This window comes from Nicotiana attenuata, unplaced genomic scaffold (assembly GCF_001879085.1).
Source record: "Nicotiana attenuata strain UT unplaced genomic scaffold, NIATTr2, whole genome shotgun sequence".
Lineage (NCBI taxonomy): Eukaryota > Viridiplantae > Streptophyta > Magnoliopsida > Solanales > Solanaceae > Nicotiana > Nicotiana attenuata.
This window is the reverse complement of record NW_017671588.1, coordinates 204,454-229,565: the sequence shown is the minus strand read 5'-3', so window position 1 is coordinate 229,565 and position 25,112 is coordinate 204,454.

Genomic DNA, 25,112 nt, shown 5'->3' with positions numbered 1-25,112 from the left:
GTGATAAACTGCTTCTCATTGCATGCGTCTCCTGGCATTCTTGAAGGCTGATCAGGAGGTCTTTATTCGGAAGGTTTTTGGATAGGGTTGGAACGAAAGGGCGGCGTGAAGGCTTAAAGTATACTCAATATGATGTGTTGTACACTTACAACTCTTAGAATCGACTCTTTTAAAAGTGAAATAACATCTTTGCCCCAGTTTCAGATACTAGGGATTTTTGGATTTTTTTCTCTTTTTTTTGAGTTCTTATTTGGTAGGACCGAACCGTGTAAGGCTGCCTACGTATCCTTTTTAAAGGAATCTGGTCAAACGTGGTTCACACATTTGACCTAACAAATTTTTCTTTATCTTCTTTCTGTTTCTTTTTCTTTTCTTTTCCCTTTGTTTTTCAAAACAAGTTGCCCCAACTTTTATCTTCTGGGGGCATCTTCTTTTTTCAGCTGAACATTCTAAGAATTGCCCCAGTTTGTACTCTTGGAGCATGAACTTTTCTTTTCATTTTTTTTCATTTTCTTTTTGGACTTTTGACTCTAAACTTGATTCCTAAAGAGGATGGTCAAAGAAAATAACACAGGCTCAAAAGGGATAACAAAGGGTATAAAGTGTTTGGTAGCAGAAAAAGAGCCTCCTAGCCTCGAGAATGCCAAACATAGTATCCTTTCGCGATCACAACATTGATGAACATGTCTGTCTTCTTGGTGTGTCGTTGTCACGACACAAAAACCGACCCAGTCTTGATGGCGCGTATCGTGATACTAGGACATCCAACTTATTACCAAATATTCCATATTTCATTTAAAGCTTAAGTAAAACTAGTTTTTTAGCAGAAATTCGATAAAAGATTTAAAGTGAAAATCAAAACAAAGCGGAAAATACAAGCTCGACCTCGGGTGTCACTAGTCATGAGCAACACACTACAACGGTTTGAAATAAAACAAATAACATAGTCTGAGAGTAGCCAACAAATACACTAAAAGGAAGATAAGGAAGGAGAAGGCGGGACTATGATCGCCCAACAGCTACCTCGTTATCTCCAAGGAAAGTCTGCAACTAATATGATCAGCAACCGCTATCGTACCCTGAGATACCTGGATCTGCACACAGGGGTGAAGGGGGTAACATGAGTACACCAACTCAGTAAGTAACAAGTCCAAACTATGGACTGGCAGGTAGTGACGAACCAAACCTCAACAGGTAATAACACTTAATTGTACAGAAAAGTAGACATGCTTGCAGTTCAAGTGAATTTGCAACAGTAAATAAATGCAGTATGAACAGTACAGAGTATAAAGCACAGGAACCTCTAAGTACAAATGCACAAATAGCATGATCAATGTTACGAAACCTCCACTCACAAGTGCTCAACCACTCGGTACTATATATGGCCATCCGGCCCAGGGAAGATCCATCCCAGAATATATACACATCACTGACCGCAGTCATCCAGTACCGAGGAAGGCCATTCCAGCCCTATGAAGAAGATCTATCTCCAGGTATCAATACTTCTTACAAGATCCAGGTCCAGGGAAGATCCATCCCTCAATATCATCAACAGCACTCACTGGGGGTGTAAAGACTTTGGAGGGGTTCCTGTTAGCCCAAGCGCTATAACAAGCCAATGAAGGCATAATCAGTATCTCGCTGCAGCGTGCAGCCCGATCCCATACTTTCACTCAATATTAGGCTCTCGGCCTTACTCAGTGATCACTCTCCAGTCTCACTCACACGGGCTCAAAATGTCATGATACTAGCCCGAACAATGATATGATATGTCAAATAACAATAATCGAGACTGATGCATGATATAATATGCATGAATAGGGCTGAGTACAAAATATCAATGAAGCAAATAATACGATAGCACGAATCGACCTCTAGGGTCTCAACAGTATTGGCGTGAAGCCTTAACATGATAATTAGCATGATTTACAACTCATCAACTTAATCACATAAGTGCAACACAGATATCTGCAAGAAAGAATCACTAAGCGGTGCCATGGAATGATCCGGGCCACGATTCTCACGGTGCACGCCCACACGCCCGTCACATGGCATTTGCGTAACTTCAATAGTAATCGTAGAACACATAGTTCGGGGTTTCGAACCCTCAGAACCAAGTTTGGAAGCGTTACTTACCTCAAGCCAAGCCAAACTCTAGCCCGCAATGCCCTTGCCTCTCGGTTCGGCCTCCAAATGCCCCGAATCTAACCAAAATCAGTATATTATCATTAATATACACTAAAGGAATGAAGCCCATACGAAAATTATCAAATTAACTCAAAAATACCGAAATTGGCCAAACCCGACCCCTGGGCCCACGTCTCGAAATTCAATAAATATCACATCTCTAGAATCCTTATTCTCCCACAAGTCTATTCATACCAAAAGCATCGAAATCGGACCTCAAATGGCCCCTCAGATCCCCACTCAAAGCTCTCCAATTACAAGCCCTAATCTCCCATACAAGCCTTAATCTCCCAACTTTCTTCCCTAATTTCCACTAATACAACAATTAAACAATGGAAAAATGGTCATAAATACAAGTAATGATGCTTATGTGGCTACCCAACCGATAACCTTCGCTTTCCCTTGAAAAATCACTGCCCTAACTCACTTCCCGCCTTCAATAATGGAGAAATTAGCAAAAATTTGCGAAGAGGACCTTTTTATACCTTCTACCCAGCAATTTCGCACTGCGGTCCATTTCTCGCACCTGCGGGACCGCTTCTGCGCTCCATCCAACCACTTCTACGATTTTCATTTATATTTCCCTAACCGCATCTGCGACTCCATATCCGCACCTGCGGTCAAGCAGGTGCGTTCCTTCATCCGCACCTGCAACTTCTGCCCTTTTCACTTGTGGCTGCATCTGCGGCTGATTCTCACTTCTATGATCATCACACCTGCGGTCCCGTAACCACAGGTACGGTTATGATAGAACCAGCAGATTCAGCTGCATCCTCAAATTTCCAAACTTTCCGTTAACCATCCGAAATCATCCTGAGGCCCCCGGGACTTCAACCAAAAATAGAACAAGTCATATAAAACTATTCAAACATGTACCAATCCTCAGAACACTCAAAACAACGCCGAAACACCAAATCACCCTCGGATTCAAGCCTAAGGATTCCAAAACTTCCGAATTCCGCAAACGATCAATAAGTCTATTAAACCTTATCCTAATGACCTGAAATTTTGCGCACATGTCACAAATGACACAACGGACCTACTCCAATTTCCGGAATTCCATTCCGACCCCGATATCAAAATTTCTAGTACCAACCGGAAAACGCCAAAATTCCAATTTCGCCAATTCAAGCCTAAATCTACCACGGACCTCCATAATACATTCCGATCACGCTCCTAAGTCCCAAATCACCTAACAAAGCTATCTGAACCATCAGAATTCACATCCGAGGCTTTTTTTTACATAAGTAAACATCCGATTGACTTTTCCAACTTAAACTTACTTAAAAGAGACTAAGTGTCTCATACCTCTCCAAAACCACTCCGAACCCGAGCCAACCAACCCGATTCCACATAATACAACTGAACAACACATAAAGAAGCAAAAATGGGGAAAACGAAGCGGTAACTCATGAAACGACCGGTCGGGTCGTTACATCTTCCCCCTCTCAAACAAACATTCGTCCTCGAACGAGTCAAGAAACATACCTGAAGCCTCAAATAGGTGAGGATATCTGCTCCGCATCTCCCGCTCGGTCACCCAGGTAGCCTCCTCCACGGGCCGGCCTCTCCACTGCACTTTCACTGAAGCTATATCCTTTGATCTCAACTTTCAAACCTGACGCTCCAAAATAGCCACTGGCTCCACATCATAAGTCAAATCACCGTCTAATTGAATCATGCTGAAATCCAAGACATGAGACGGATCGCCAATATACTTCTGGTGCATAGAAACATGAAATATCGGATGCACACTCGACAAGCTGGGTGGCAAAGCAAGCTCATAAGCCACCTCCCCAATCCGTCGAAGCACCTCGAAAGGCCCAATGAACCGAGGACTCAACTTCCCCTTCTTCCCAAATCTCATAACACCCTTCATGGGTGAAACCTTCAATAGAACCTTCTCCCCAACCATGTAGGACACATCACGAACCTTCTTGTCAGCATAACACTTTTGTCTTGACTACGCTGTACGAAGCCGCTCCTGAATCACCTTCACCTTGTCTAAGGTATCCTCCACCAAGTCTATACCCAAAAGCCTAGCCTCACCCAGCTCAAACCAACCAACTAGAGATCTACACCGTCTCCCATACAAAGCCTCATATGGAGCCATCTGAATACTCAACTGATAACTGTTGTTGTAAGCAAACTCTGCGAGCGGTAGAAACTGATCCCATGATCCCCCAAAATCAATGAAACAAACGCACAACATGTCCTCCAATATCTGAATAGTGCGCTCGGACTGCCCGTCCGTCTGAGGGTGAAAAGCTGTGCTCAACTCAACCTGAGTACCCAACTCTCGCTGCATGGCCTCCAAAACTGCAAAGTGAACTGAGTACCTCTATCTGAAATGATGGAAACTGGGACACCATGCAGGCAAACAATCTCTTGAATATAAATCCGCTCTGAAGAGTAGGTAGTACACACAGGAATGAAGTGCACGGACTTGGTCAGCCGATCTACAATCACCCAAATAACATCGAACTTCTTCAAAGTCCGTAGGAGTCCTACTACAAAGTCCATGGTGATCCGCTCCCACTTCCACTCTGGTATATCTATCTGCTAAAGCAAGTCACCCGGTCTCTGATGCTCATGTTTCACCTACTGACAATTGAGACACCGAGCTACAAATCCCACAATATCCTTCTTCATTCTTCTCCACCAGTGATGCTGTCTCAAATCCTGGTACATATTCGCGGAACCCGGATGGATGAAATACTGCGAGCTATAGGCCTCCTCTAGAATCAAATCCCGAAGCCCATCTACATTGGGCACACATATCCGGCCATGCATCCTTAAAAACCCATCATCACCAATAGTCACATCCCTGGCATCATCATGTTGAACTTCGTCCTTAAGGATAAGCAAATGAGGATCATCATACTAGCGCTCTCTGATGTGATCAAATACGGAAGATCGAGAAATCACACAAGCTAAGACCTAACTGGGCTCCGAATTATCCAACCTCACGAACCGATTGGCCAAGGCCTGAACATCAACTGCAAGAGGTCTCTCCCCAACAGGAATATACGCCAAACTCCCCATACTCACCGCCTTCCTACTCAAGGCATCGGCCACCATATTGGCCTTTCCCGGATGGTACAAGATGGTGATATCGTAATCCTTTAGCAGTTCCAACCATCTCCGCTGTCTCAAATTGAGATCCTTCTGTTTGAACAAGTGTTGGAGGCTATGATGATCAGTAAACACCTCACAAGACATACCATACAGATAATGCCTTCAAATCTTCAACGCGTGAACAATGGCAGCCAACTCTAGATCATGAACAAGGTAGTTCATATCATGGGGCTACAACTGACGAGAAGCATAAGCAATCACTCTACCCTCCTGCATCAACACACACCCAATAACCACTCTCGAAGAATCACAATACACTGTATATGTATTTGAAGCTGATGGCAAAACTAATAGTGGAGCTGCGGTCAAGGCAGTCTTGAGCTTCTAAAAGCTCGACTCACACTTATCCAACCACATGAAAGGAGCACCCTTTTGAGTCAACTTGGCCAAGGTGATGCTATAGATGAAAATCCCTGAACTAAACGACGGTAATAACCCGTCAAACCAAGAAAGCTACGAATCTTTGAGGCTGAGGACGGTCTAGGCCAACTCTGAACCGCCTTTATCTTCTTCGGGTCAACCTGAATACCCTCACTGGACGCCACATGCCCCAAGAAAGGCACTGAACTGAGCCAAAACTCATACTTGGAGAACTTTGCATAAAGCTTCTCCTCCCTCAATCGCTGCAACACAACTCTCAAATGCTCCGCGTGCTCCTCCTGACTACGCGAATACACCAGAATATCATCTATGAATACAATGACAAATGAGTTGAGATAAGGCTGAAACACGTTGTTCATCAGATGCATGAACGCTGTTGGGGCATTGGTCAGCCTAAAAGACATCACAAGGAACTCATAATGACCATATCGGATCCTGAAAGCTGTCTTAAAAATGTCCGAGTCCCTGATCTTCAACTGGTGATACCCTGAACCGAGATCAATCTTGGAGAACACCCTCGCTTCCTGAAGCTGGTCAAATAAATCATCGATACGATGAAAAGGATACCTGTTCTTGATTGTGACCTTGTTCAACTGGCTGTAATCAATGCACATCCTCATAGTGCTATCCTTCTTCTTCACAAATAGAATAGGAGCACCCCACGACGACACACTAGGCCGAATGAACCCCTTATCGAGGAGTTCCTGAAGCTGCTCCTTCAACTCCGCCGGTGCCATACGATATGGAGGAATAGAAATGGGCTGAGTGTCCGGTACCAAATCAATGCAAAAATCAATATCCCTCTCCGGGGGCATGCCCGGCAGGTCTGCAGGAAACACATCTGGAAAGTCCCTCACAACTAGGACTAAATCAATGGTAGGAGCCTCTGCACTGACATCCCTCACGAACGCTAAGTAAGAAAGACAACCCTTCCCAACCATCCGTTGGGCCTTCAAGAATGAAATTACCCTACTGGGAACACAATCAGACAAACCTCGCCACTCAATCCGTGGCACACCGGCCATAGCCAACTTGGCTGTCTTAGCATGACAGTCCAGAATAGCACGACACAGAGATAACCAATCCATGCCCAATATCACATCAAAGTCCACTATACAAAGTAACAGAAGGTCCATTCGGGTATCCAAACCCCCGGTAGTCATCACGCAAGACCGATACACGCAGTCCACAATAATAGTATCACCCACCGGGGTGGATACACGAACAGATGGAACAAGGGCTCACGGGGGCGTATCCAAATAACAACCAGAATATGATGACACATATGAAAAAGTAGAACCAAGGTCAAATAACACGGAGGCATCTCTGTGGCAGACTTAGACAATACCTGTAATCATAACATATGAAGCAATAGCATCTGCTCTGGCTGGGAGGGCATAGAAACGGGCCTAACCACCACCTGATCGGCCTCCCCCTCTAGGGCGACCCCTAGCTGACTGACCTCCACCCCAAGCTGACTGAGCGGGTGGGGAAGTAACTGGTGCTAAAGCCGAAGGCTTACTCCTCAGCTGGGATTAACCTCCCGTAAGACGGGGAAAAAACCTCTTAATATGACCCAAATCTCCACACTCGAAGCAACCTCTCCCGATAAATGGCGGTGGGGACTAAAGGGAGCCCCGAGCACCAGGATAACCACTAGAAGAACTAGGTATAGATGAGCCTTGAACTGATGGTATTTGAGTCGAACTCTGAGCTGGAAGGGAACCGAGAGATGAGTGAACCTAATGTGAACTATGAGAACCATGACCGGATGATCTACCACGGTGGCCCGAATAGGCTGGCTGAGCATGATTGAATGGACGACATCTGCCGTGTTGAAACTGACCTCCCGAAGGAACACCACAAAAACTACCAAATCCCCGAGGCCTCTTGGCCTCCCTCTCATACCGCTCCTAGTGGCGAACTGACTCTATCTCTCTGGCAATGTCAACCACCTCCTCAAAAGAAGCGCTATATACACTCTCTCTGGTAGAAAAAATCCGTAGCTAATAAGTGAGGCCATCCACGAACCTCCTGATCCTCTCCCTATCTGTGGGAACTTACCAGATAGCATGACGGGCCAACTCGGAGAATCTCATCTCGTACTGCATCACGGTCATATCTCCCTGACGCAGCTGCTCAAACTGCCTGCGCAACTCCTCCCTACAGGAATGCAGCACATACTTCTCTAGGAAGAGAATGGAGAACTGATGCCAGGTAAGGGGCGCTGCACCAACAAGCCAACGCCTCTCATATGCCTCCCACCAAGTGAAGGCAGCTCCCGAAAACTGAAAAGTAGTGAATGAGAGCCCACTAGTCTCCAGAATACCCGTTGTATGTAGAATCCTCTGACACTTGTCCAAGAAACCCTGGGTATCCTCGCCCTCTGTACCACTGAAAGTCGGAGGCTGAAGTCTGGCAAATCTCTCCAATCGACGCTGCTCGTCATCAGGCATAACTGAAACCACATAATCCTGAGCAGGTGCAACCGGCTGGGCTGGTGGTGCCTCCGGTGTCTGAAGTCCATGCACAACCTGCTCAGGTGTGCGAGCGGCAGGAGTCTGAGTGTCTCCTCCGGCCTGAGAAGTAGCTGTTGTAGTAGAAACTGCAACCGCCTGGGCAAGGCTAGTGCACACGGTCAATATCTGAGCCAAGGTCTCCTAAAGACCCGAAATAACAATAGGCACAGCCAGTGCCTGAGCTGGTACTACTGGAGCATCGCCCGCTGGAACCTGATCATGAACTGAGGCGGCTGGTGGATCTGCAGGTGCTGCTCTAGCTGCTGTACGGGCTACACCCCTGCCCCTACCACGGCCTCGACCACATCCTCGACCTCTAGTGGCCCCAGTTGGTGGTACTGGTGGTCGTCCGTCCTGACCGGTAGCGCGTGTCCTCACCATCTGTGGGAGAATAGAATAACAAAAGTTTAGTTACCAGAATCAACAGATTCGCACGACAGGAATTCAAGAATTGGGAAGTTTTTCCTAAAAGGTTCTGCAGCCTCCCGAGGATAAGTACAGACGTCTCAATACCGATCCGCGAGACTCTACTAAACCTGCTCATGACCCGTGAGATCTATGTAACTTACGCTCTAATACCAACTTGTCACGATCCAAAAACCGACCCGATTCTGATGGCGCCTACCGTGATACTACGCAAGCCAACTTATTTCCAAATATTCCATATTTCATTTAAAGCTTAAGTAAAATCATGTTCTTAGCAGAAATCCGATAAAAGATATAAAGTGAAATTCAAAAGAAAATGGAAAATAGAAAGCCCGACCTCGGGTGTTACTAGTCATGAGCAACATACTACAACGATTCGAAATAAAACAAGACTAACATAGTCTGAGAGTAGCCAACAAATACACTAAAAGGAAGATAAGGAAGGAGAAGGCGGGACTGCGATCGCCTAGCGGCTACCTCGCTATCTCCAAGGAAAGTTCGCAACTAATATGATCAGAAACCGCTACCAGGCTCCGAGATACCTGGATCTGCACACAGGGGTGCAAGGGGTAACGTGAGTACACCAACTCAGTAAGTAACAAGTCCAAACTATGGACTGGCAGGTAGTGACGAACGAAACCTCAATTGGTAATAACACTTAATTGTACAGAAAAGTAGACATGCTTGCAGTTCAAGTAAATTCTCAACAGTAAATAAATGCAGTATGAACAGTACGCAGTATAAAGCTCAGGAACCTCTAAGTACCAATGCAGAGATATCATGATCAATGTTACGAATACCTCCACTCACAAGTGCTCAACCACTCAATATTGTATATGGCAATCCGGCACAGGGAAGATCCATCCCGAAATATATACACATCACTGACCGCAGTCATCTAGTACCGAGGAAGGCCATTCCAGCCCTATGGAGAAAAATCCATCTCCAGGTATCAATACTTCGGACAAGATCCAGGTCCAGGGAAGATCCATCCCTCAATATCATCAACTATGCTCACTGGGGGTGTAAAGACTTCGGAGGGGCTCCTGTCAGCCCAAGCGCTTTAACAAGCCAACAAAGGCATAATCAATATCTCGCTACGGCGTGCAGCCCGATCCCATACTGTCACTAAATATTAGGCTCTCGGCCTTACTCAGTCATCACTCTCCAGTCTCACTCACATGGGCTCAAAGTGTCATGATACTAGCCCGAACAATGATATGATATGTCAAATAATAATAATCGAGACTGGGGCATGAAATAATATGCATGAACATAACTGAGTAAAAAATACCAATGAAGCAAGTAATACGACAGAAAGAATCGACCTCTAGGGTCTCAACAGTATTAGCGTGAAGCCTTGACATGATAATTAGCATGATTTACAACTCATCAACTTAATCACATAAGTGAAACACAGATATCAGCAAGATAGAGTGACTAAGCGGTGCCATGGAATGATTCAGGCCGCGATTCTCACGATGCACGCCCACACACCCGTCGCTTAGCATTTGCGTCACCTCAATAGTAATCGCAGAAGACTTCGAGGTTTCGAACCCTCAGAACCAAGTTTGGAAGCGTTACTTACCTCAAGCCAAGCATTCTAGCCCGCAACGCCCTTGCCTCTTGATTCGGCCTCCAAATGCCCCGCATCTAACAAAAATCAATATATTATCATTAATATATGCTAAAGAAATGAAACCCATACAAAAATTACCAAATTAACTAAAAAATCCCGGAATCGTCCAAACCCGACCCCCGGACCCACGTCTCAAAATTCGATAAAAATCACATCTCTAGAATCCTTATTCTCCCACGAGTCTATTCATACCAAAAGCATCAAAATCGGACCTCAAATGGCCCCTCAAATCTACACTCAAAGCTCTCCAATTACAAGCCATAATCTCCCAACTTTCTTCCCTAATTTCCACTAATACCATGATTAAACAATGGAAAAATGGTCATAAATACAAGTAATGAAGCTTAAGTGACTTACCCAATTGATAACCTTCGATTTCCCTTGAAAAATCACTACCCTAGCTCACTTCCCATCTTCAAAACTGGAGAAACTTAGCAAAAATTCGCGAAGAAGAACTTTTCATACCTTCTGCCCAGCGATTTCGCACCCGCGGTCCATTTCCCGCACCTACGGGACCTCTTTTGCGCTCCATCCAACCGCTTCTGCGGTTTTCAATTAAATTTCCCTAACCGCATCTGCGACTCTATATCCGCACCTACGGTCACGCAGGTGCATTCCTTCATCCGCACCTGCAACTTCTTCCCTTTTCACTTGTGGCCGCATCTGCGGCTGATTCTCATTTCTACGATCATCGCACCTGCGGTCTCCTAACCGCATGTGCGGTTATGACAGAAAAAGCAGTTTCAACTGCGTCCTCAAATTTTCAAACTTTCTGTTAACCATCCGAAATCATCCCAGGCCCCCCGGGACTTCAACCAAAAATACAAGAAAGTCATATAACACTATTGAAACTTGTACCAATCCTCGGAACACTCAAAACAATGCCGAAATAGCAAATCACCAAGGATTCAAGCCTAAGGATTCCAAAACATCCGAATTCCGCAAACGATCAAAAAGTCCATCAAACCTCATCCGAATGACCTGAAAGTTTGCACACACGTCACAAATGACACAATGGACCTACTCCAATTTTCGGAATTCCATTTCGACCCCTATATTAAAATTTCCATTACCAACCGGAAAACGCCAAAATTTCAATTTCGTTAATTCAAGCCTAAATCTACCACAGACCTCCAAAATACATTCGGATCACGCTCCTAAGTCCCAAATCACCTAACGAATCTATCTGAACCATCAGAATTCACATCCGAGTCTTTTTTTACATAAGTCAACATCCGGTTTACTTTTCAAACTTAAACTTACTAAAAAGAGACTAAATGTCTCATACCTCTCCAAAACCACTCCGAACATGAACCAACCAACCCGATGCCACACAATACAACTGAACAATACAGAAAGAAGCAGAAGTGGGAAAAACGGAGCGGTAACTCATGAAACGACCGGCCGGGTCGTTACATTCGTGGTCGAAATACACTTTCCGTCCATTAATGTCAAACGTTCTAACAACTTCAATTGATTCTTCCTCAAACCCGACCTTCACAATGATTTGAAGGTAAAGATCATTAACCTCCACGAGTATGACTATTACAGATCCACATGAATTTTACTCGAGCTTAAGTCCAAAGTGTTTCGACTCTATATTGGATATGGCGAAATCGGTAGACGCTACGGACTTAATTGGATTGAGCCTTGGTATGGAAACTTACTAAGTGATCACTTTCAAATTCAGAGAAACCCTGGAATTAACAAAAATGGGCAATCCTGAGCCAAATCCTGTTTTACGAAAACAAACAAAGATTCAGAAAAAAAGGATAGGTGCAGAGACTCAATGGAAGCTATTCTAACAAATGGAGTTAAATGCGTTGGTAGAGGAATCTTTTCATCGAAACTGCAGAAAGAAAAAGAATGAAGTGAACATCCTCAAAAGTGTATGTTTCTCAGTTATCTAGTTCAAGACTAAATCAATATTCTAAGATCTGGCCAAAAATTTCGCATGCATGCCATGTCACTAGAACTATCGTAAAAAGAACTATGCACAAAATGGATACAAAATGAGTGACTGTTTTTTTATTGAATAAAGGATAGCAGGGTCCAATCAGAAAAAGAAGAAGAAAAGACGACAAAATAAGCTACCATGCAAAGAGGAGTGACTTTCTAGTTACTAAGCGGCATCTTAGCCACACATTCGCACATCAGCATTACTAGGACATTTAACCATTTTGATTTTTTTGGATTCAACACTCAAATTTTGACAATCATCCCAAGCAGGCCATGTCCTATGGCTCAAATCTGGTAAAGTCAACCCCACGTTTGCCTCCATTTTTGATTTTTCACCGCCAAATTGCCTACTTGCCTTTTCGTGACCTTGGATCAACAATAATGGTGTTCAACAATGCCTTTTCCGGTCTTGGATTGCTTTTGTGCCTTGCCATTGCAAACCAACAAACCGACCACCTTTCACTAGATTTTATTCCAAAACAACAAGCATGTTAGAATAAACACTCTCTTTCTTTTTTCCCTTTTTTTTCTCCTCTTTTTTGTTCTTCCTTTTTTTTTTAAAACCATTTGATCGAACCTGATGTGAGTTTCCTACGTATCATGTGGGAACATGAATCAGATCTTGCTTAGTTCGAGAAGATCATGAAAAGTAAATAAGCTAACTCCCCCCCCCCCTTCCTTTTTAACTTTTTCGAAACACTTAGACACTGAAATTCACTTTTTTTAAAATTGCGAAAGAAAGGATTTTAAAGAGGAAAGAAAATATTTTTGGTTTTGGTTCTTTCAAATTCTCAACCCCAAAAAACTTAGAGGTAATTTTTCCAAGAGCTTTTCTTCCTAAATTCATTGGTAAGTGACTCTAACCTACTTCCTTTCAATTACCCACTACATTTCATAATTTCAACCTTAAATCTAGGATTTTCATGGTAGAAATTAGGGATTTGTGTAGAATTAGGTATTTTTGTAAAATTGGAATTTAGACCTCTAATTAAGGTCGAATTTCGAAACAAATTATATAATCGGTCTCGGGGGTGAATGGGTAATCGAGTTTTGGTTCGAATTTTGGGTTTCAACCAAGCGAGCCCGGTGTTGACTTTTGTTGACTTCTTCAATAATGACCTAAATTGAACCTCTTTCATTCGTGGGTAGTTCCTAAGGCTTATTTTGAATCATTTGGTTAATAATTTTCTATATTTGGTTGGTTCGGAGGCTTGTTTGAAAGGCAAGATCGTGGTTGGACTTTGAGTCGAGTGCGAAGCGAGGTACGTATCGTGGTTAACCTTGACTTGAAGGACTAGGACTTGTTTTCCTATTTGCTGCGTGTTTAAATGTGTGGGTACAATGCACATGTAAGGTGATGAGTACTTATGCATTGTTGTTGGGTTATAGCATGCGGGTGGGACTTGTTGCTTGTCCCAGCTGTACTTGAGGTGCATCAGCTTGGATTGGCGTATTTGGAGATCCGAGGTAGATCTGTCGGCGTCCGCAGACCTTGAAGTCCCTTTCCTCTTTCCTTATTTACTGTCCATTTCATTCGAAACAGTTGTATTTATGTTAGACTCTATTTGTAGAACTTCTAGTAGCTCGTGAACTTATGACTCCAGATCCAGGATTGTACTTAGTCATTTTTTCGTTTATTTACCTTTTCGCACATCATTTCAGCTTTATTTCTGTTTAAATGGGCTTAATTACTTGGAATGTTAAAATTGACAAATGATACTTTAACATTGGCTTGCCTAGCGAGTGAAATATTAGGCACCATCACGGTTCTGAATGTAGGAATTTTGGGTCGTGACAACGTGGCGGGGGACGAAACAATTATCGTCATCATGATGAAAATAAACATGAGAACAATAAGGGTTCTCAAATTAATCCTTCAAAAGGTGAAATTAATATGTGCCACAGATGTGGTATGAAAGGTCATTTGGCACGTATTTGTCGTACGCCATATCATATTGTCAAACTTTATCAAGCCTCCATCAGAAATAAAGAAAAAATATATGGAGTCACACTTGACCTTTTATAATAATGATGATGAATCAGGTCCCTCAAACAATTATAATTCCGAGGCACATCTTGCATATTAAGATGATAAATTTTGAGGCCTTGAAAATACTACTCATTTAGAAGCTGGAGACTTCTTTGAGGATATTGACTGAAGAACTAATCATCTTACCAGGGAATGAAGCTATAATAAAAGTTATTATTTCTTATTTTATATTTGCAACTAGTTTATTTTCTTGAGTGTATTTTTCTAATGGATCATGTGTTGCTAGTTTGTACATTCCTAATGTATTTCTTAATGTTCTTTTTCTGTTAGTCTTTCATATATTTTATGATGTACTTTTTCCTTTTCTTTATGAAGAATATGAAAATTCCCCTGTCTTCAGTTGGACTCATGATTACTAAAGATGATATGTGTCTTCTGGATAGTGCTACAACACACACTATTTTAAGAGATAAGAGATATTTCTCTTATTTGGTAATGAGAGAAGCCAATGTCAATACAATATCCGGTAATACAGGATTAATTGAAAGTTCTGGAAGAGCTAATTTATTAGTACCAGGAGGAACAAATTTGGCTATTGATGAAGCACTATATTATAGTAAATCTCAAAGAAACTTATTAAGTTTCAAAGATATTCGCCAAAATAGCTACCATATTGAGACTACAAAGATGAAAAGGTTGAATATATTTATATTACTACATAAAGTCTGGTAAGAAATATGTGCTTAAAATATTACCTACTCTTTTCTCCGGCTTATACTGCACATGTATTTGCAGGATTGAAACACATGCCATAGTAAACGAGAAGTTTAGTAATCAAGATAATTTTATTATAAGGCATGACCAATTGTGTCATCGTGGTTCTACTATGATGCCTAAAATAATTGAAAATTCACTTGGACATTCAATGAAGAACCAGAAGATTCTTCAATTTAAGAGATTCTCTTATGCTGCATGTTTCAGGGCAAATTAATTATTAGACCATCAATGATTAAAGTTAGGATGGAATCCCCTATATTTTTGAACGTATACAGGGTGATATATGTGGGCTCATTCATCCTCTATGTGGACTATTCAAATATTATATGATTTTGGTAGATGCATCTACAAGATGGTCACATGTGTGCTTATTATCAACTCACAATATGGCATTTGTGAGATTTTTGGCTCAAATAAGAAAGCTAAGAGCACAATTTCCAGATTATGCAATTAACACAATTCATCTTGATAATACTGGTGAGTTTACATCCCAGGTCGTCAATGATTATTGTATATCAACTGGGATAACAATTGAGCATCCGGTTGCTCATGTTCATACACAAAGTGGTCTAGCAGAATCATTGATCAAGCATATCCAATTAATTGCTAGATAAATACATATGAGAACAAAACTTCCCATTTCAGTATGGGGTCATGCTATTTTGCATGCAGCAACACTTGTGCGGATAAGGCCCAGAATGTCACGACCAAATTTCACCTCGAGTCGTGATGGCGCCCAACACCATTGTCGGGCAAGCCAAAGCGGAAATATTAATAAAATTCTCATTTTACTTACTAAAACAATTGCTACATTTTCTTAAATAGAAGTTAAAGCATGCGATAAAATCAACATTCAGAAATAGTTATACAACCCCAAAAGAAGAACTGTCTACTATGTGTGTGCCAAGACCTGGTGTCACAAGCTATGGGCAACTAGTAGAATATACAAAATAACAGATCTATCCTACTGTCTGAAACATAATAGACAGCCAAAAAATAAGAAAAACTCCATCAGCTGCTGATCGGCACAGGAAGAGAAAGCAGCTCACCGTGGAAGTCTCGAACTAAGGTAAGTGATGCGCACCGGTCTGAAAACCAGATGTACCTGCCTCAGAGCATGTACAATTAAGTACAGAAGCGTAGTATGAGTAAACAAAGAATATGTACCCAGTAAGTATTGATCGCGGCCTACTCCACACTACTATTTAAGCAGCGAGAGAGGGTCAGAGAAGCTTTAACCCGATATAGGGTCGGGATCGAATCCACAGAGAGCTAGAATTTGGAATCGAGTATCTATCTAGTGTAGAATTGTGTATGTGTTCTTAATTACACTTCTATTCATTTTTGGGATTTTTGTTTACTTCTACTATTATCAAACTACAAATGATAATTGCAACTAAATTATGCTAAGAGTTATAATGCTACGAGTTGTTCAAATAGGTTTAAAAGGCACTAGGGTAGTGACTACCGCCTAGGTGGTTAATTGACGAGTACTTGAATCTAATGCACGTTTGATATGTTTGGGGAGTATGTTATAACCGTTGCACGACTTTACCCACTCTACACCTCTCGGTGGTTCGAGTGATTTTCCCCGAATTGGCTTTCTCAAGACCAATTGGGTATGCAAATTTGCACAAGCAACTAGGGTTCAATTCGGGTATTACTTTCTCGAGGTTTAACCCTTTAATTGAGGCTATCAATCTCTTGAGTACGCCCCAATTCATTGTTGGACCAATTTCGGAGACTTAGGCTCTTTTTCTCAAGAAGAGCTCAAGTCAACTCAACACAAACTAGTTTTTGCAACCACTAATTCAGAAATTAACCATGAAATTGGCTCAAATAACAAACACCCATAGTCAAATTAGCCCTAAAATACAAGATCCATCAATTACCACACTAGGGTTGAGCTACAACCCTAGCTTATGGGTCTAGCTACGCATAATTAAAGAAGAAAAGCAAGAACTAGATGAAGAAAAGCTCATAATAATTAATCACTAAGTTAAATACAAAGATTCAATGATTAAAAGTAGCTAAAATTGCCCAAAGTGGCTTAGAAAGTCGAACCCACGAGTGCAGCTGCTTAATTACAATATCTGATACCCTAAAAATGGAAAAAGAAGCTATTTATACTAGGTTAAAAAATCTAGACAAAAATGCCCTTGCGGGGTTAGTGCGGACCGCACAAAATGGACTGCGGTCCGCACTAGGGCTTCGGCCTTGAAAGATAGCTCTCTGAATCTTGGCATCGCGGACCACAGAGAATGGACTGCGGCCGCGGAGGCTCTAGTGCGGTCCGCGTAAAATGAACCGCGGACCGCGGAGGCTTGAAACTCTGAAAATGGCAACTCTCTGATTCTCCTCGCCGCAGACCGCAGAGAATGAACTGTGGCCGTGTTGATCTTAGTGCAGACCGCACTAAATGGTAGTGCGGACGCACTGCCTCTTGGCCTGAAAATCACCTCTCTGAATCTCCTAGTGCGGACCGCACAAAGTGGTGTGCGGCCGCACTAGGCCTGTTTAGCCTGAGCTTGTCTTGTCTTTGGCACTTGTGCAAGTTTCACTCCGTTTGAGCTGATTTTTGATATCTCGTCACTTTGATGATCAAACCTGCAATAAAGCACCACTTGTGAGCCTTTTGGGACTATTTTGTATGAATTTCTAATCAAAGCATGAGCAAGAAGGAGTATAGAATGCGTCAAAATCCCTAGTTATCAACTCCCCCAAACTTAAGCTTTTGCTTGTCCTTGAGCAAACAAAATAAGACCCACCCCTTAAGAGACTGTCCGAGAATAATTTCAGCTGTCCTAAAGTGACCTCAACTGGCCTCAATTGGGACTAACAATTGCCCTCAATACACATGAATCATTAACACATTTACTCTTTTAAAAATACCATGGATCAAGTGCAACACAAGAGCATCAAGAATTGACTCAACACATCAAAGAACTCTTTTCTATTATTTTGGTCATTGTGGAACCCAAACTCACACATCCTCAACTCTCCCTAAGCAATCCTCACCATTAAGATAATGGCGCTCAGAACGAGGATAATGGGAATCCACTCATCTCTTTCAAGAAAAAGCCACAAGCCCGGCTCTAGGTACCATATGCTTGCCCCTTATGTGAGTATCCACTAATGTAAGCTTCATTCGACTCAAGATCATATAGGACTTTTGTGGAGACATTGTGAAGGCTTTTGGTTCAGGGTAGGAAATGTTTTGGTCTAAGTAGGTTCCATCATCCCTTAAGCACTTCTTTTGATTCATTTGGCATCCATTCACTTGACTCTTTGAGTCATTTCACTTCTTTCAGAGGGGTTAGAGATACACATTATCACTCTTTCTTATGCAATTCAGACCCTTTCTCCTTTTTCAACTTTCCACACATTTCATTCTTTGCTTTTCTTTGAATCCCTTTTTTTATTCTTTTTCACTTTGAACTTTCTTTTTGTCTATTTGCTTTTCTTTCTTTTTTATTGCCTTTCCTTTTTTTTATTTTTGTGCCTTTTTACCACTTTGTTGCAATCCTCGTCTCTCCCCCCAAACTTATACCTTTGCCATGTGCTAAAGGAAAGATCGGGTGCCAAGAGAGGGTATCTTTTAAAACTGGTATAGGCTTGTATCATAGTTATTGAAGGAAATGGTCTAAGGCTCAAAAAGGTTGACTGGGGATCTTATCAGTGGTAGGTTATGGAAGTGCTCAAGCTATCATTTGGACCAAGGAGAGCCTATAATCACGTCTCAAGTCAAAATTCACTTAGTATTTCGCCTCAACAAACATTTAGGGCAAGTTCTAGACCAGTGGCTCGGGACATGGACTTGCAATACGATTACTCACCACACAAGCTATGGGATTGCTAAAGACACAGAGTCAGGGGCCCACAACGACCTTAGATAAGGTTTAAGCTCACAATGGTCCCGAAAAACCACTTGATGATTATCGGCCAACACAAGAGTCTCAAGGTCACGACTTTCACCATCCTCAACACAACAAATTGTCTTTGACCATAAGATCAAAGGCAAATGTGCTAGGCCCAAGTGAAGCTTTGCTCGAGGCACCCTTAACTATTAACTACCAAAAACAAAAAGAAAAACGAACCCAAACCCTTGAGAAGGTTGTAACGCCATCTATCATTGGGAAGAGCCACCCGGTTCACACAACGCTCCACCTTTGGAAAGAACTGTGGCATTAAGAAAACGAAAGGCTTATTGCAAATTTCAAAACAAGAAGCTACGAATCACAACTAAGAAGCTAAAAATGAACAATTTTGCGAAAAGTAAAATGAATATATACAAGAGGGGATTTGTCGAATATACAATAGATGGGATGAATATCTACAATGTACCATAACTTTATATACATACCAAAAGTAAAATAAAAGTGCGAGAAATATAGCTAAATGTTAAAGATATATACAGACCAAAGGTGAAAAATCAAGAAAGCATAAAAATTGTTAAAATAACAATCATCCAAAATGTAGGGCCTACCCCCTCAAATGAAAGCTGGAATTGTCCCCAATGCCAACTAGTCTAAATAAAGCATCAAAATGATAGAGGGTTAAAGATATAAGGAAACTCCCTATGGCCTGTCTGTCTGCATATGCTCATGTGTGGTCCCTGGGTCCTCTCTATGTCCGGGAACCTCAGACAGGTTCCCTGTGTCCTACTGCTCTGCTGCTGGGACCTGGGCCTAAACCTGGACAGGCTCTTGAGATACATCCGGTGGCTGACTAGAGGAAGCCTCCGTTGGGTCGGCCAACTGGATGACTGCATCATCTGCTCTGGGAATCATCCTCCTCCTCTTGGGAGGCCTCTGAGACTGCTCCGGGTGTGGATGAACTGCTGGTGCTGGGTGCTGGTCCTGGAGCAATAAGTCTAAAGGCAGGTGATCTGCCTTGAGTCTGTCAACATCCGCTCTCAGCTCCTTCACGGACTCCTTGGAGGCTCGTGTCTTCCTCAGCTTCTTGTGCTCCCTAGCAAGCTCCTTGAGAGCCTTGCTGTGTGAATCAACTGCCTCAGCAAGCTTCTTCTGGTTGTCGAGGCTTTTCTTCTGGTTGTCTAACATCTCCTTAAGAGCATCCTTTATGGACTACGGAACCTGTGGAGCTGGAGTAGCTGACTGAGCCTCAACAGTGGTGGTCAAAATGGACAACTTGGATGAGGCAGTCTGCTTCCAGTTGTTGATACTCATAAGTTCAATCTGTGGGCAATAATAGGATGGGCACGGGAAGATGAAATCTCCTGGCCTGCTGAGGTGGATGGGCCAGCAGGAATGGCTATGGATGTGGATGGACCGGGAGGGATATCTGTGGAAGTGGAGGTAGGCTCAGCAGGAGCCACTACCACAACTGGCTCTTCAGACTGGCCAATTGTAGTAGTAGCTGTACCCTTGAAATTCTTGCTCTTGGGGTTATCATCCCCCTGCATGCTGTACCAAGAGAAAGGGGCCTTCGCTTTGACTTTGACATCGACGGGCCTCTTTTCCACTTTCAAGTCCCGGAAGTACATAGTGAGGGTACTGGGGAACGGATAGTTTCTGTCATGCTCGGCACCCACAATGGAGATAATCCTCGACATCACATTCCCCACATTGATTGGGTACCCCGCCATAATTGAAGCTACCAAAATAGCCCGGGAAAGCGGAAGGGTGTTTTCATGTGTCGTGGGGTCCAACCTGCTACATACAAAGGTCTCCCACCCCCGTGCCTCAAAGTTTAAACTCCGCCTCAGAATTTTGACTCCAGCAGTCAACCAGTCAGGGGTGGTACCTGGGATTACCAAGTATTGTGCCAACCATGGACGGACCTCCTCACCCATGTCCAACTTTGCCATGTACAGGGTCTCATCCTCATCATTAAAGCCAAGGTATTCATTGATGTACTTCCCTTCAAATAACACTTTCAGATTCCAAACTTTGGTCACTTTGGAGCCCTTTTTGATGTGGGCTACATTGCAGTAAAACTCTTTGACCATGTGTTCGTTGGCATCTACACACTCTTCTAGAAAATGTTCCCAGCCCACTCTTATCCTAAACTGCCTCAGTACGTCGGGATTATGAGGTAACAAGTCTTTGTCAACAAAACTTCGCTCCAGGATCAACTTTCTCACTGGCCACCACTCTCGAAATTTATGGTACGCCACCTCACTCGCGAATCTATCTTGCCAAACTTCTTGCTTTCTAGTTCTGTCAATGCCTCCCACTTGAGGCTCACCTCCTTCTGCTACCTCCTCATCTCCCTCTACTTCCTCCTCATCTCCTCCTCCACCCTCTCCGGATAATGAAGCTATGGGAGAGGTGGAGTATTCCCCACTACCTGTTGCTGAGCCCTCAGACGACTCAAAAATAACATTTGTTGGTGCTTGGGCAGTGGGTGATGGTGGAGGAGTGTCTCGTAGCCTAAACCTCTCCGGCCAGTCAGGAATGTGTGTTGGTACTGAGTCGGAGGAAATCTCCCGGGATAGCTCATACTCACTCCCCGAGGAATGTGAAGCAGCTCTGTCAGCAGCTTTGATCAGCTTTCTTGTTTTTTTAATGTTTTCCCCGACTTGGGGAGTGAGTTTTATCATTTTTTGCTTCCCTCCCCGGGTAGATTCTCCTCTGCCTGGTTGTTTGCCTCGTTCTCTCACCATTGTATGCGATCATAATTCAATCAGCTTGTTAGTGTTAGTGTGATCAGTTAAGAACAAAGTTGCAGAAGCAGGAAAGAAAAGTTGCAGACAGGTTGCAGAAGTTATCTAGTGCGGGCCACACAAAATCAACTACGTCCGCACTGAGGTCACCGCGGACCGCATAAAATCAACCGCGATCCACACAGAGGTGAGGTTCAGACTACCCACTCTCTGTATCTAGGAAGTGCGGACCGCACAAAATCAACCGCGGCCGCACTGGGCTAGTGCGGACCGTACAAAATGTAGTGCGGACCGCACAAAATGTAGTGCGGCCGCACTACCTGAGGTTCAGCAATCAGAAGGTTATTAGTGCGGACCAGTTATGAGATGAAATGAGGAATGATGATTCTAAACAGTTAATTACGAGCAGAGACACGGATGAACAGTGTTTATATGCTTCTGAGAGTTAAAAGTTCGAAAAGGGTAAAAGGAGGCCCTCAGGCCCTATATATAGAAAAGGACCTGGGGCCCAGTCTCACCAACCAGTGCGGACCGCACAAAATGGACCGCGGTCCGCACTGCACAACTTTGTTCAAGCTTGAGAAGGCAACGCTCTGCGGTCCACACAAAATGGACTGCGGCCACAAACTTCAGAGAGATCACACTTCACCTTTACCAGTGCGGTCCGCACAAAATGGTAGTGCGTCTGCACTGGCAACTTCAGAGACCTGTGCATTTTTTCCACTATGTCCTGCACTACATCAACTCAATCCTGTAACATCTCACAACCAGTTAGCCAAAAAATCAATCCTACACTACAATGAAAATCAAATAAAAACAAGAAGAAAAACACATGGGTTGCCTCCCAAGAAGAGCCTGATTTAACGTCGCAGCATGACGCATGTTACCATCCAATCATTTGAAATGAACAACAGCCATCACATGGCTATCATCAAGCATCCCCAAATAGTGCTTGACCCCATGCCCATTCACTCTAAAAACTTCCCCACTTTTGTTCTTCAAATCAAGAGCACCAAACGGGGTCACACACATTACTTCAAATGGTCCGCTCCACTTTATCTTCAGCTTTCCCGGGAACAACCTAAGTCAAGAATTGAATAAGAGCACCAAATCTCTCACCTTGAACTCCTTTCCCCGAGTATATTTGTCATGAAGGTATTCCATTTTATCCTTATAGAGAGATGAACTAGAGTAGGCATGGAACCTAAATTCATCAAGCTCATTAAGTTGCTCCACCCGAAGATTAGCAGCTATGTCCCAATCAAGATTTAACTTCTTCAAGGCCCACATGGCCTTATGCTCTAACTCCACTGGTAGATGACATGCTTTCCCAGACACCAACCGGTACGGCGACATACCAATTGGAGTCTTGTAAGTGGTCCGATAAGCCCATAGAGCATCATCCAACTTTCCAGACCAATCGGTCCTATTGGCATTGACGGTTTTGGACAAAATGCTCTTGATCTCCCTGTTAGACACTTCAACCTAGACACTTGCTTGAGGATGATAAGGCATAGACACTTTGTGGTTGACACCATACTTGGAAAGCAAGGCATCAAAAGCTCTATTACAAAAATGCGATCCTCCATCACTAATAATTGCCCGAGGCGTGCCAAACCTTGTGAAAATGCTCTTCTTTAGAAATGCCACCACACTCCTAGCTTCATTGTTGGGCAAGGCCACGGCCTCAACCCATTTTGAGACATAATCAACCGCTACAAGAATGTAAGTGTTCCACACGAGCTTACAAAAGGGCCCATAAAATCGATACCCCATACATCAAAGATATCAACTTCGAGAATGGTGTTTAGAGGCATCTCATCTTTCATGGAAATCCCGCCCGCTCGTTGATGTTGATCACACCTTTTTACCAGATCACTTGCATCTTTGAACAAGGTTGGCCAATAAAAACCACAACTCAGAACTTTTGAAGCTGTCCTCGGCCCTCCATGATGGCCACCATAGGGGGAGGAATGACAAGCCTCTGGGATGCTAAATTGCTCCTCCTCAGGTACACACCTCTGGATCACTCCATCGGTGCAAATCTTGAACAAGTATGGCTCGTCCCAATAGAAGTCCAGACTATCCCGTTTGAGCTTCTTCCTTTGGTTAGAAGAGAGCTCACACGGGATGATGCCAGTCACAAGGAAATTAGCAATGTCCGCAAACCATTGCATATCACTCATCGACATAGAAAGTAGCTGCTCATCCGGAAATGCATCATTGATCTCTAGGCCATCACACGGCCTTCCTTCCTCCTCCAAGCAGCACAAATGATCCGCCACTTGGTTTTCACTACCTTTCCGGTCCACTATCTCCAATTCAAACTCTTGAAGTAATAAGACCCATCGCATCAGTATAGCTTTGGAGTCTTTCTTTGTCATCAAATATCTAAGAGCTGCATGATCGGTGTGCACTATGACTTTGGCTCCCATAAGATATGGCCGAAATTTTTCCATGGCGAACACAATAGCCAATAATTCCTTCTCAGTCACCGTGTAGTTCCTTTGAGCTTCATTCATAGTCTTGCTCGCATAGTACACCGGATGAAACATTTTGTTCACTCTGTGACCGAAAACTGCGCCAACCGCAACATCACTCGCGTCGCACATGAGCTCGAAAGGCAAGCTCCAATTGGGTGCGGTAATGATCGGGGTGGTGGTCAACTTATGCTTGATAAGTTCAAAGGCTTGCATACATCTCTCATCAAACACGAACTTTGTATCCTTTTCTAGCAACTTGCATAGAGGACTCACTACCTTCGGAAAGTCCTTGATAAATCGCCGGTAGAACCCCGCATGCCCAAGAAAACTCCTCACCCCCTTGACAGAAGTGGGGGGAGGAAGCCTTGAAATCACCTCTATCTTGGCTTTGTCAACTTCAATCCCATGCTTGGAAATTTTATGGCCCAACACTATGCCCTCCTCAACCATGAAGTGGCATTTTTCCCAATTTAGCACAAGATTGGTGTCTTCACACCGGGCCAAAACTCTATCCAAATTGTGCAAACACTCATCGAATGAATCACCCACAACACTGAAGTCGTCCATGAACACCTCTAATATATCTTCCACCATCTCGGTGAAAATGGCCATCATACACCGTTGGAATGTTGTCGGCGCATTGCATAACCCAAAGGGCATCCGAGAGAAAGCAAAGGTGCCATATAGACAAGTAAAGGTTGTCTTCTCCTAATCCTCTGGAGCTATCAAAATTTGATTGTAACCTGAATAACCGTCCAAGAAACAATAGAAAGCACGCCCAGCAAGGCGATCTGGCATTTGGTCCAGGAAAGGCAATGGGAAGTGATCCTTGCGGGTCACCTTGTTCAGCTTGCGGTAGTCCATGCACACCCTCCATCCGGTCACTGTCCGAGTTGGAATAAGTTCATTATTAGCATTGGTCACCACGGTCATACCACCCTTCTTCGGCACACATTGCACCAGAGAAGTCCATGAGCTGTCAGAG